The following is a 12,554-nucleotide window of genomic DNA, read 5'->3' as shown; positions in this document are numbered from 1 at the left end:
TTGTTACAACAAATCAGATGAGGCCAGGTGCTATAAATGCCCCAAAATTAAGGCTGGTGAAATCTGAACCAACACAAACTGTATGGTTTGGCCAAAAATTTTATCTGAAACAAAATTCTGCCTCTGTTACCCCACACTACCCCCACCCCTTGTTTGCAGTATCTCCAGTATCCTGGAGTGTATTCAAATGTTAACATTTCATTGGTATGGACAAATGGCCGCCCCCTGCTAGTGGAAAAAAACAATGTAAAAAACGAGGTCAGTGCTGCGTATGAAATGAAGATTTGCTGATGAGACGAAAACCATACAATTCCCATTTCCACGGCATCTCATGCTTGAGGGACCAGCTTAGATCAGCGTCATTAGACAAGATTGCCTGGTTAAGAGCTCCCTCAGAAGTACTCATGCTACCACTGCCTGCCATTATCTTACCTATGACCTAAGTTTTCACAAGCCACTGGTGATTTTGCGTGCCCAGCTTGAGAAACCTTAATAATGATACCACCACCTACCTCTTATATAGAGCTTTTCATCAGGAGCTCTCAAGGGTCAGTATCATTATCCATTTTACAGATGGGGAAACTGAGGCACAGAGCAGTGAAGTGACTTGCCCAAGGTCACCCAGCAGCCCAGTGACAGCAGAGATGGAAACAGAGCCCATGTCTCTTGAGTCTCAGTCCCCTGCTCTATCACTAGGCCTTAGGGTGACCAGACAGAAAGTGTGAAAAATCAGGGCAGGAGATAATAGGAGCCTATATAAGAGAAAGACCCCAAAATCGGGACTGTCCCTATAAAATTGGGACATCTGGTCACCTAGGCCTTATGGCCTCACAGAGGTCTGATTTTTAGAGTGTGGGTACTCAGCATTTTCTGAAACTCAGGGCATTTATGGCAACTCGAGTCAGGCACCCAAAACCGCTAGTTACTTTTGAAAACATATGCTTTTCAGTATTTGTGAGTTAACAGTGAAGGTCTTGTTCTTGATCAGCATTTAGAGCAGCAAATGTTGCCAGTTTATTAGATGCCTCATAATGGGACCATAGAGATAAGAGCTGGGAGAAAAAACAGAGTGTCTGAAGGCCCCTTACAGGATAAATCAGAAGGGATCTGATAAAAAAAGTAGCAGAATGAAGATTTTGTTATATTTACAGTAACGCTGTCATAAACTGAGACTGGGGCCCATAGTGCTAGGTGCTGTACATACACACAGAGAATCTCTCTCCGGAAGAGCTTAGAGTCTAAATAGAAAGGACAAAGGATAGGAGAAAGTAAGTATTATCCTCATTTTACAGAGGGGGAACTGAGGCACAAAGAAGAAAGATGTTTTCCCCAATGTCTGTGGCACAGCAAGGAAATGCAACCAGACCTCTTGAGTCACAGTCCAGTGCTTTAACCACAAGCCCTCTTTAGAGAAGTATTTTTAACCACAGGCGGGAACAGCCCATGTTTCAGGGCATGATTTTTTATGGGTGGGATCCACTATCATTGTCTGCATACAGAGCACATACTGGAGGCTGCAACTTCAGAATCCCTGACAGCTGCTAGTGGCACTGAACTACTAACCAAATGAACCCCTCTGAGCTCTATCTAATGCCCCCCTCACTGTGGCATCCAAGCACAGATCCTTATTGTGCTACTACTCACGTGCAAAGAAGGCATCTGGGGCTCTGTCGGTTTTCAGACACCAAAAATAGGCAAAAAGCGGGGCAAAGACCATCAAATCTGGCCACTTTCCTGTGATAGAATGCTGAAGGTGCATCCTAGAGAACAGGCCTTAAGTGTGGATCATAATGGCTTGGCCTCCTACCCGGTCACTGGGACTGTTTAAGAGACAGTTCTCCAGCAGAAGAGGAGCCTGCCAGGGAGTACTCGCAGCAAATAGGTTCAGGGGTCATGAAACCGGAACAAAGCAAAGGGCACGCTGGATATGAAAGGGAAGCCTGTTTATACCCAATACATTGGAGAAATTGTTCTCGCAAGCTATCTTTCATCTTGCAGGGCTGCCAAGGACAGTATCTGCAGGGAATATTCACCATGCAATTGCCACCATGTGCATCTGGCTTTACATAAAGTTCTTCCCCCCCCCCCCCCCCATTAAGAAATCAATTACCTTTTGTTCATTCATCTGGACGTTCTTCAGTGACTCACTCTCTACCCTCTCAGGGTTGTGGGTGCCAGCTGTGTGGCCCTCTCTCTGTTGTGTAACTCTGCTTTGCATGCCATGTTTTTAAGCTTGTGTAACTTGTACAAAAAGTCACCTACTAGGGGCAAATGCCATTTTGCCCTGGAATTGTACATAAGCTACCACCAAAGAGAGAGGATGGCCTAGTAGTCGGTGCTCTCTCCTGCAAGATGAGACAGACCACTTCAATTCCCTGCACTACCACAAACTTTCTGTGTGACCTTGGCCAAGTCACTTAGCCTCTCTGTGGCTCAGTTCCCCATCTGTAAAATGGGGATAATAATTTTTCCCTACCTCCTAGGGGTACTATTAAAAGATTATGAAGCACTCTGAGATCTACTGAGAGATAACAAACAGGAGCAGCAACCAGGGGAGTTTTCTGAGGAGTGACGACGAGATCCTTGGTGTGAGTTTGAATGTTAGCTTATTTGTTGCGTGCTTGCTTGCCGTGTGCCTGCTTCACTGAAGATTGTAGTGTTGTCTGTTGGTGGGGCTGGGTGCTAGGCAAGACTCAGAGCTTCCTAACAAGACAATAGCCATCCATCCATTAATCTCTAATGCCTTTAGGATCCCTTGACAAGAGGCCACGGCTAACACAGGGAAAACAGGGGCTTAAAAAGCCAGCTCTTAAACAACCAGAGGAGCTAGTGAACAGATGAGTTTTATGGAGGAGTTTAAAGGAGTGGGAGACCCAGATACACCTAAAAAACACACTCTAAACTTAGGCCAATAAACAACATAACCCCCAAAAAATAAACAAAAAACCCTGCAAGAGTCAAAATAATGCAGGCAGAAGTCTAGCAGCAGAGTGGGGACTATCCGGTTTATTGCAATGAATGCAGCACATACGATTAGTTTCACACATACAGAATGGGAAGAGACTGTCTAGGAAGGAGTACGGCAGAAAGGGATCTAGGGGTTATAGTGGACCACAAGCTAAATATGAGTCAACAGTGTGATGCTGTTGCAAAAAAAGCAAACATGATTCTGGGATGTATTAACAGGTGTGTTGTGAACAAGACACGAGAAGTCATTCTTCCACTCTACTCTGCTCTGATTAGGCCTCAGCTGGAGTATTGTGTCCAGTTCTGGGCACCGCGTTTTAAAAAAGATGTGGAGAAATTGGAAAGAGTCCAGAGAAGAGCAACAAGAACGATTAAAGGTCTTGAGAACATGACCTATGAAGGAAGGCTGAAAGAATTGGGTTTGTTTAGTTTGGAAAAGAGAAGACTGAGAGGGGACATGATAGCAGTTTTCAGGTATTTAAAAGCGTGTCATAAGGAGGAGGGAGAAAACTTGTTCACCTTAGCCTCTAAGGATAGAACAAGAAGCAATGGGTTTAAACTGCAGCAAGGGAGGTCTAGGTTGGACATTAGGAAAAAGTTCCTAACTGTCAGGGTGGTTAAACACTGGAATAATTTGCCTAGGGAGGTTGTGGAATCTCTGGAGATATTTAAGAGTAGGTTAGATAAATGTCCATCAGGGATGGTCTAGACAGTATTTGGTCCTGCCATGCGGGCAGGGGACTGGACTCGATGACCTCTCGAGGTCCCTTCCAGTCCTAGAATCTATGATTACCTGCCTTGTGGACAGGTGGCATATGTCTGCATTCAGTGGCCCTCAAAGACCACGTACGGGCTCTTGAGAGTGGCTGAACTGGAGGAACTAATGGAGAGAGAGAAGTACATAGATGACATCTCCATGGACACATCAAAGAGGTTCCATCCCCAGTCTGACAGCCTCTGTGCTGTTGAGAAGGATGAAACTCTCGAAGGAGAACATAAAGATGGAGCAGAGGGAAATGATCCCATAGTTGGGACCCTCCTTCCAAATGATGTCATGGTATCGTCTCTCACTGAGGATACCCCCCCAGGGGAAGGGACCTCAGTTATTAGGAAGAGCAAGGTAATAGTAATGGGGGATTCGATTATTAGAAAGAAAGATAGTTGGATTTGTTACAACCGGGAGAAATGCAAGAACTGCCTGTCAGATGCAAAGGTTGTGGATCTCATGAAACATCTAGACAGACTTATGTGCAGTTCTTGGAAGGAGCACTGTAGCTACACAGAGACATGGGGAAAGATAGAGAGATCCTGGAGGCCAATTTAGGCTCCCAGATAAGAGATTAAAATCCAGGACCTCCACGGTAGCATTCTCTGAAATGTTTCCAGTTCCATATGCAGGGCCAGTTGGACAGGCAGAACTGCAGGGTATCAATGCGTGGATGAGATGATGGTGTTTGGAGGAGGGATTTAGGTTTATGAGGAACTGGGGAACCTTTTGTGAAAGGAGGAGCCTATACAGGAAGGATGGGCTCCAACTAAACCAAAATGGAACCAGATTGTTAGCATGTAAAATTAAAAAGGTCACAGAAGTTTTTAAACTAAGGGCTGGAGGAAAGTCGACAGGTACAGAGGAGCACACGGTTTGGACAGACATCACTTAGGCAAGGATTTATTAAAGGGGATGCTCTATATCCTAGTAAACAGGAGAGGATAGAAGCTGATAAAGTACAGGTAGGAACTGTGGAGAAACAGTCAAATGAAAGAGTCCTATTCAATATTGACAAATTTTTAAGTGTTTGTATTCCAGTGCTTGAAGTCTAAATATTAAGATGGGTGAACTTGAGTGCCTGGTATTAAATGAGGATATTGATATAACAGGCATCACAGAAACTTGGTGGAATGATGATAATCAATAGGGCCCAGTAATAAACAGGGTAAAACATATACAGAAATGACAAAGTAGGTCGTGCTGGTGGGGGAGTGGCACTACATGTGAAAGAAAGCATAGAGTCAAATACAGTAAAAATCTTAAATGAATCAAACTGTATCACAGGATCTCCATGACTAGAAATTGCATGCTTGAATAAGCGACAAAGGGTCCTGTGGCACCTTATAGACTAACAGAAGCATTGGAGCATAAGCTTTTGTGGGTGAATACCCACTTCGTCAGAAGCATGTGGTGGAAATTTCCAGAGGGAGGTATAAATATGCAGGCAAGAATCAGTCTAGAGATAACGAGGTTAGTTCAATCAGAGAGGATGAGGCCCTCTTCTAGCAGTTGAGGTGTGAACACCAAGGGACGAGAAACGGCTTTTGTAGTTGGCTAGTTCTGTTAGTCTATAAGGTGCCACCGGACCCTTAGTCGCTTTTTACAGATCCAGACTAACATAGCTACCCCTCTGATGCTTGAATAATACTTGATTGGCACAGTATAGCAGTAGGAATATATTACTGAGCTCCTGACCAAGGATGGTGACAGTGACTATGAAATGCTCAAGGAGATTAGAGAGTCTACAGAAACAGAAAACCCAATATTAATGGGGAATTTCAACTCTGCCCAGATTGACTGGGTGCATTGCCAGAAGTTGCGACTGGATGACAGAGGGAGGAACACTTGATAAATTGCCCTGTTCTGGTCATTCGCTCTGAAGCATCCTGCACTGGCCACTGTCAGAAGACAGGATACTGGTCTAGATGGACCACTGTTCTGGACAGTATGGGAGACTAGTAACAGCCTCCAGCGCCTTTAATTTGTAGATTGTTGGTTCAATTCCAGGCCAGTTCCACAGCAACTGAAAGCCTGTTTAACAGCCTGAGTGCAATGAATAGGCAGTTTCTATAGTCTATCAATCAGATTTAAAAACAAGTCTTAATCAGTTAGGCTAACCCATCAGCTAGAAAAATGTCATTGCTATCACATTAGGCACATATCGGGTGGTCCTCACCAGAGTGGATGTAGATGCTAGAAATGGTGCAGTTTGTCTCTGTCACATAATGTTTAAATGTTGTCAGGAATTCTATCTGAAAGAATTGTAAAAATCACAAAAAAGGACCATAACTCAAAGAAACAGTCTAATTTTGACCGAAATTGGTAGAAAGCTTCTAAATACAACTGATAATGCAAAATATTTGTCATTATTTGTAGAGTGGACGGATTTGAGAAAAAGTCCAAAGACTCCTGCACCAGCAACTGCTGTTAACATGGTGTACGCCACAATGAAATATTTTCAAGATACGTGTCACTCTCTGGGCCAAGACTGGATCTGTGATGCATATGATGAAGGAATCTACTGCAAAGCACAGTTGATTAAATGGCGGAATCACAATGAATTTGACAATGATCACCTTGAGATGGAAGGCATGCATCATGCAAAGAATTTCATAGGTCATACAGGCAGTGTGATGCAGGAAAGTGAGTTTCAAGACACCCATGTGGAAGTCAGCATCCATGATGCTTCAGTCATCAGCCATGCTTTAAGAGGAGAAGCATATAACCATGGTGTTAGAATCCACAAACTTATGAGTGAGGCAATGAGTTGCTTGAAATGGATGGAACTTAGTAATTCCATGAACAACGATGTTCTCCCAAAAGATGCAAAGACATGCATCTTAGAGAAAGCTTGAACATGAACTAAAGCATTTGAAGATGTGGAGAAGGCACGTATAGGAACCAGAGTGGAAGCACAGAATGATCTTTCAGATCTCATGAACCATCATTCCACCAACTCATGGACGCTTATGTTACCCAAGGGAAAAACTGTTTAGATATATTTCTGTTCTGGAAAAACTATATAGCAGATTTCTCCCTTTCACTGATATTTTTTATTTTTGCTGCTATGAAATCTAAGTCCATGGAGCTTGAGACATTTGCAGAGATGATTCCACTTAATATCCAGTGAGGTCATATGAACTGGGCTAGATGGGATTGTGTAAAATGTAGCAGAAGCCAGACTTCTGGCAGAGGAGATGTATCATGCCCTGGTTAATCGTCAAGAAGCAGTATACTGGACTGCCAGAGCTTTCAGAGGTGTATGGTATGATATGGCCATAAAGCAGTCTCTCAACAAAGACTGTGGAAAGCATCAGCATCTTTGCACAAAGGATAAGGCTCTGACCAGGGAATACCTGACTGCACATTTTAAGGCAGCTGTAACAACTATGGCCAAACAAATGGGTGGAATACAACCTTCAGCAACAGAGCTCCACAAAGAAGCTGCCCCAAAGTGCCTGGCTGCAAGTGAAACTGTTGGCCAAGATATTATAAAAGCCGTGACTGAAAGAATGACAAATCCGTGTTGCACTGAACCTGGAAGAAGCCCAGACAATAGAAAGCCGCTTGTGAACATTGCAACATTTTCTGTGGCCCACACCTGAAACTGCACGAAGTTTGTTGTGATAAGAGAGAATGGCACACAAGGAATGAAGCAGCTTGTAACCAATAGGCTGCAAAGGGGTGAAGCAGGCCTCTTTGATCCCATGAAAAGGCATCATCTCAAATCGTTTGGTAAACTCAACAAAAACAGATGAACAAAAGAAGATGCAGACAGCACAATCAGTAACTATTGATAGTCAGCAAGCTGACAGGTATTGCCCAGTTCAGAGATGTTGATATCCAGGGTTTGATGAAGTATGTCCTGGCACCTGTCCCACTTTCCCTCTTCAACTTGGAGGATCTCTAAGAAAGACCCAAAAGAGCAACACATTGTCTTGGCTGGAGAAAAATCTGTCAATGGTTGAGCTAGCCAACGTTAGCTATTATCGACCTCCTGATCCTTCTGCAGATGGTGTGCACTGATACTGCCAAGTGCAAAACTTTTGGCGAGCTGCTTGATCAGCTGCTAAACATTATCCCTAGACTAACATGTCAATTCACTGCTGCTGTTGGTGACAACTATGCAGATGAAAACTCAATCACATCTGGTGAGCAAGCCTATGGGAGGAATGTCCAAATGCAAGAAGTTTGAAACCCCACTGTGTTAACACCATTACCAAAGCAACGCTTGAAGAGCTTATCACATTCAAAGAACAAATCTAACATTGCAAACTTCCTCCTCAGTGACTGGATCGTGAAGTGTGAACAGAGTTTGCTGCCTGATGCTGAACCATACCTTGCTGGTGGGTTTCACGACCTCTCACGAGCAGTGAAAGTAGTGCCAGGCCACCATTCTGCAATACCAGAACTTGAGGCAGATCACGAGGAAGCAGATTCCCGCATGGTTTTTGCACGTTGCTGATGCAAAGCAAACACTTGGAGTAAACAGGGTGCTAATGCAGAGCTTGGACTCGGAGGTTGCATCTACGTGCCCAAGACATTGCTCTGTTCTTGGGGTAGATGAATTCTATTTCAAAACTGAAGTTGGCCCAAAGAAGAGATTCGTTCCCATGCACAGCGTAGCTAGGGAATGGGGAACAGACGTGTGTCTTGTGTCACCATTCATTCTGTCAATGGATTTGACTGTACTTCAGCTTTCAGTGACATGGGAAAAAGAGATGGCTGAAGTTAGCAGCTGAGCCCCTGGAGAAGCGGGTGGCGAAGGAATTTAGAGCTCCTCTCTCTCCCCCCCCCGCCAACCCCAACCCACCCTGAACAGCAGGAATGTGTGGGAAGGAATGCTCCAGAATTTTTTTTAATAATAATGGAGATATCCTATCTCCTAGAACTGGAAGGGACCTTGAAAGATTATGGAGTCCAGCCCCCTGCCTTCACTAGCAGGACCAAGTACTGATTTTGCCCCAGATCCCTAAGTGGCCCCCTCAAGGATTGAACTCACAACCCTGGGTTTAGCAGGCCAATGCTCAAACCACTGAGCTATCCCTCCCCCCCACACACACACACACACCCATTTGGACATCCCAACCCTCAGTCTCGGGGCTCTGTGTCTATGGCAGGCATTGAGACTGCTTGTTCCCAGTCCCCCACTTGGTCTTGGGTGCGAGGCTGCAGCCTGCGCTGATGGGGTCTATTCTGCATCCCCCCACCCTGTGCTTGTGGCATTCCCCTTCTCAGCTCTCTTACTGTTAGTGATGTGTCTGTGGTATGAACCAAGCACATCCATCCTCAACAATCCCTCTCCTCTGGCCTCAGGGCTAATATGTTAGTGGCATGCCCATTCTCAGCTCCCTTTCGGCCACAGTGCTCTTCGCAACGTCTCTCCCACTGGATCTCTCACTGCATTGCAGACTGTTACGCTCTCTCTGGCATTCCCCCACCACAACACCGGGGGTCATGGCCCACTCCACGAGGGCTCATGCCACCACGGCAGCTTTCCTTGCTGACATGCCAGATCATTGGGCAGGACATTGGCCGGGTGGCCACTTGGTCCTCTGTCCATACTTTTACAACCCATTGTGCCCTCGCCCCTGCGGCGGATGCGGCTGTTGGCTATGCCGTCCTTCAGACTGTGACTTCTGGAGAGCCCTCGTGCCCACCTCCACACTGTGTACTGCTCGGCACTCTCCCACGTCTGGAATCCACATAGGGACCAGCACTCAAAGAAGAGGAGAAGGTTACTTACTGTAACTGGAGGTTTCTTTGAGATGTGTGGTCCCTATCTGAATCCCAATCCTCCATCCCCTCTGTTCCGGGCTCTGCTCCTGCCTGGTAAGGGGGAACTGGAGTGGCATCGACCCTCATGTCCTCTTAAAGCCTCGGACACACCATGCGGTGGGCACATGACGTACGTGTGGGTCAACGAACACCACTATGAATAGTTGCGGCTCTGAGGCACGGCGAGAATGCTCAAATACATTTGTTAATCTCTAAGGTGCAACTCCTGTTCTTTTTGCGGATACTGACTAACACGGCTGCTACTCTGAAACCCCACATTTGGAATCCACATAGGGATCATCACTCAAAGAAGAACCTCAGACCATTACTTTGAATTCATGGCATGGACCGAGCTGACCTAACCAGAGAGTTAATGAAGAACCAACGAGCAGCTGAATCAAATAGTCCTTACTCAGTAGCACTAGCAAGGGCAGTAACTGAAGACCAACCCAACTGCAGCTTTTTCAAAAAGTCAACAGTAGTATCTTTTCTATATTGTGGTAAGAAGCTAGTATCTAGATAACACGCACTACGAGTTGTTTGCCAAGAAGAACAAAACAAGTGAGAAACCCTTCAGGCTGCACAATTATGTGCAAACCATCAGCTATACATATGGACTCGTGCAACAGTTCAGTATCTTCAAGTGTCCCCTGTCAAAACCAGATGGGTGACAGACAGCACAGGACATCTTGTTCCTCAAATCATGGTCCTCCACCTGCGCCAAAAGTCATCCTCGCCTTTGGGCAGCATTGCTGAGGAGATGGAAATGCCGCAGGGAAGATTTGATGTGATCCTATGCAGGCAACTGTGACAGTGATGAATATAGGAATACATCAGACACAGGTTGTGAGGGGCAATAGAAAGATTTCAACTATCAGAGTATTTTTTTAAGTAAATTATAGCTCAAAGTGGTGTGGGATTAAACATTTAGTAACTCATAGTTAGTTATATGTAGGGATTACATCACAGTACATTATTCACACAGTATATTCATGCAAAACATTCTACAGATCTTCTGCTAAGAATCATTACTGTAATATAAATAGAACAGGAGTACTTGTGGCACCTTAGAGACTAACACATTTATTAGAGCATAAGTTTTCGTGGGCTACAGCCCATATGCATCCGAAGAAGTGGGCTGTAGCCCACGAAAGCTTACGCTCTAATAAATGTGTTAGTCTCTAAGGTGCCACAAGTACTCCTGTTCTTTTTGCGGATACAGACTAACACGGCTGCTACTCTGAAACCTGTAATATAAATAGTTTACATTTATTGTCATTGTATTCAGTGATACTAAGAAGATAATTACAGTTATACCATGTGTGCATTAGACATAGTTTTGATGTTGTCTGCTCGGCCTGAGGCATGTTTTATAATTAGGAGGTAGGGGTCTTATTACCTGCATCATTTGATAAAAGCAGCAGACAGATATCAGTCAATTCTACAAATAATGACAAATATTTTGTGACAGAGAAAACCTGACCCACTTCCAGCACCTACATCCGCCCTGGTAATCACCACCAGATATGTACCGAACATGGTAGCAATGAAATTTTTCTACCTGATGGGTTACTCCTTAATGCCCAAAATGGGTCTGGGCTGGTAGACTGCTAGCCCACATCCCAAAAACTACCACCTCTATTGGCTGTCTTTACAATTGTGACCAAGGGTCGAGGGATGCTTTTTGTGGTTCGTGCACATGACTAGGACTCGAAAGAGCCAACTTTAGTTCCTGACTCTGCCACAACCTCCTTGGCCAAGTCTTTTAATCTCTCTATCATTCAGTTCCTGGCCTATAAAGTGGGAATAACACTTCCCTATCTCCCAGGGGCATTCAGAGGATAAATTCAGTCATTGGTTGAGTGCTCAGACATACAATCTCATCACTGTGTGAATTTATTCTCTCATTTCTAGGTGATCTCTCTCGGTCCCAAATGAGGCCTGATGCTGCTTGTGCTGTCCCAGTTCTGTGGCTAAAAGAGAACCCCCTCAATCCTTCTGACCAGCTCTGAATTAATTTAACGGGAATTATGGGGTCTAAGCACTCCTGAATTCTCTCCCCCCGCATTGGAGTTTGCTGCAGTAGGAAAGAACGGTTACTTACCTTCTGTAACTGTTGTTCTTCGAGATGTGTTGTTCACGTCCATTACACATTAGGTGTACGCGCGCCGCGTGCACGGACGTCGGAAACTTTTTCCCTTAGCGGCTCCCGTCGGGCCGGCGGGGCCCCCTCCCTCCCGCCAGAGCGGCACCCCGCTCTAGGGTATATATATCCCTGCCGACCCGACCCCTCCAGTTCCTTCTTGCCGGAGACTCTGACAGAGGGGAAGGAAGGTGGGAAATGTAATGGACGTGAACAACACATCTCGAAGAACAACAGTTACAGAAGGTAAGTAACCGTTCTTTCTTCTTCGAGTGATTGTTCACGTCCATTACACATTAGGTGATTCCCAAGCTTACCACTGGAGGTGGGTAGGAGTCAAGGTACAACTGACTGTAGCACAGCCCGTCCGACCACCGCATCATCTCTGGTCTGATGGTGGATCGCGTAGTGGGCTGTGAACGTATGTACGGACGACCAGGTGGCCGCTTTACAGATTTCCTGGATAGGGACCTGCGCCAAGAAGGCCGTCGAGGACACTTTGGCCCTAGTCGAGTGGGCCCGGATCTCTGGGGCCGGAACATTGGCGAGCTCATAACATATGCGTATACAATGCACAATTCACGCCGATAAGCGCTGTGTCGAGATAGGCAGGCCTCTCATACGTTCCGCAACAGCAATAAACAGCTGAGGTGTTCTGCGGAACGACCTGGTCCGCTCCAGGTAAAACGCCAATGCCCTTCGAACATCGAGGGTATGTAGGCTGCGGTGATGAGGGTCCGTATGGGGTTTAGGGAAGAACACCGGTAGACAAATGTCCTGTCCCATGTGAAACTGCGATACCACTTTCGGGAGGAATTTGGGGTGCGGCCTCAGTTGCACCTTATCCTTATGAAAAACTGTATAAGGGGTTCTGAAGTGAGGGCCCTCAATTCAGAT

General features: G+C 45.5%; 1 protein-coding gene across 5 annotated transcripts in view; it reads right to left on the bottom strand.

The window, feature by feature from the left end:
- DPYSL2 (dihydropyrimidinase like 2) overlaps positions 1–12,554 on the bottom strand; it is a 103,741-nt gene that overhangs the window by 20,501 nt on the left and 70,686 nt on the right. The window lies entirely within an intron of this gene.

Source organism: Malaclemys terrapin, chromosome 2, assembly GCF_027887155.1.
Source record: "Malaclemys terrapin pileata isolate rMalTer1 chromosome 2, rMalTer1.hap1, whole genome shotgun sequence".
Lineage (NCBI taxonomy): Eukaryota > Metazoa > Chordata > Testudines > Emydidae > Malaclemys > Malaclemys terrapin.
This window is presented reverse-complemented; position numbering and strand designations above follow the sequence as displayed.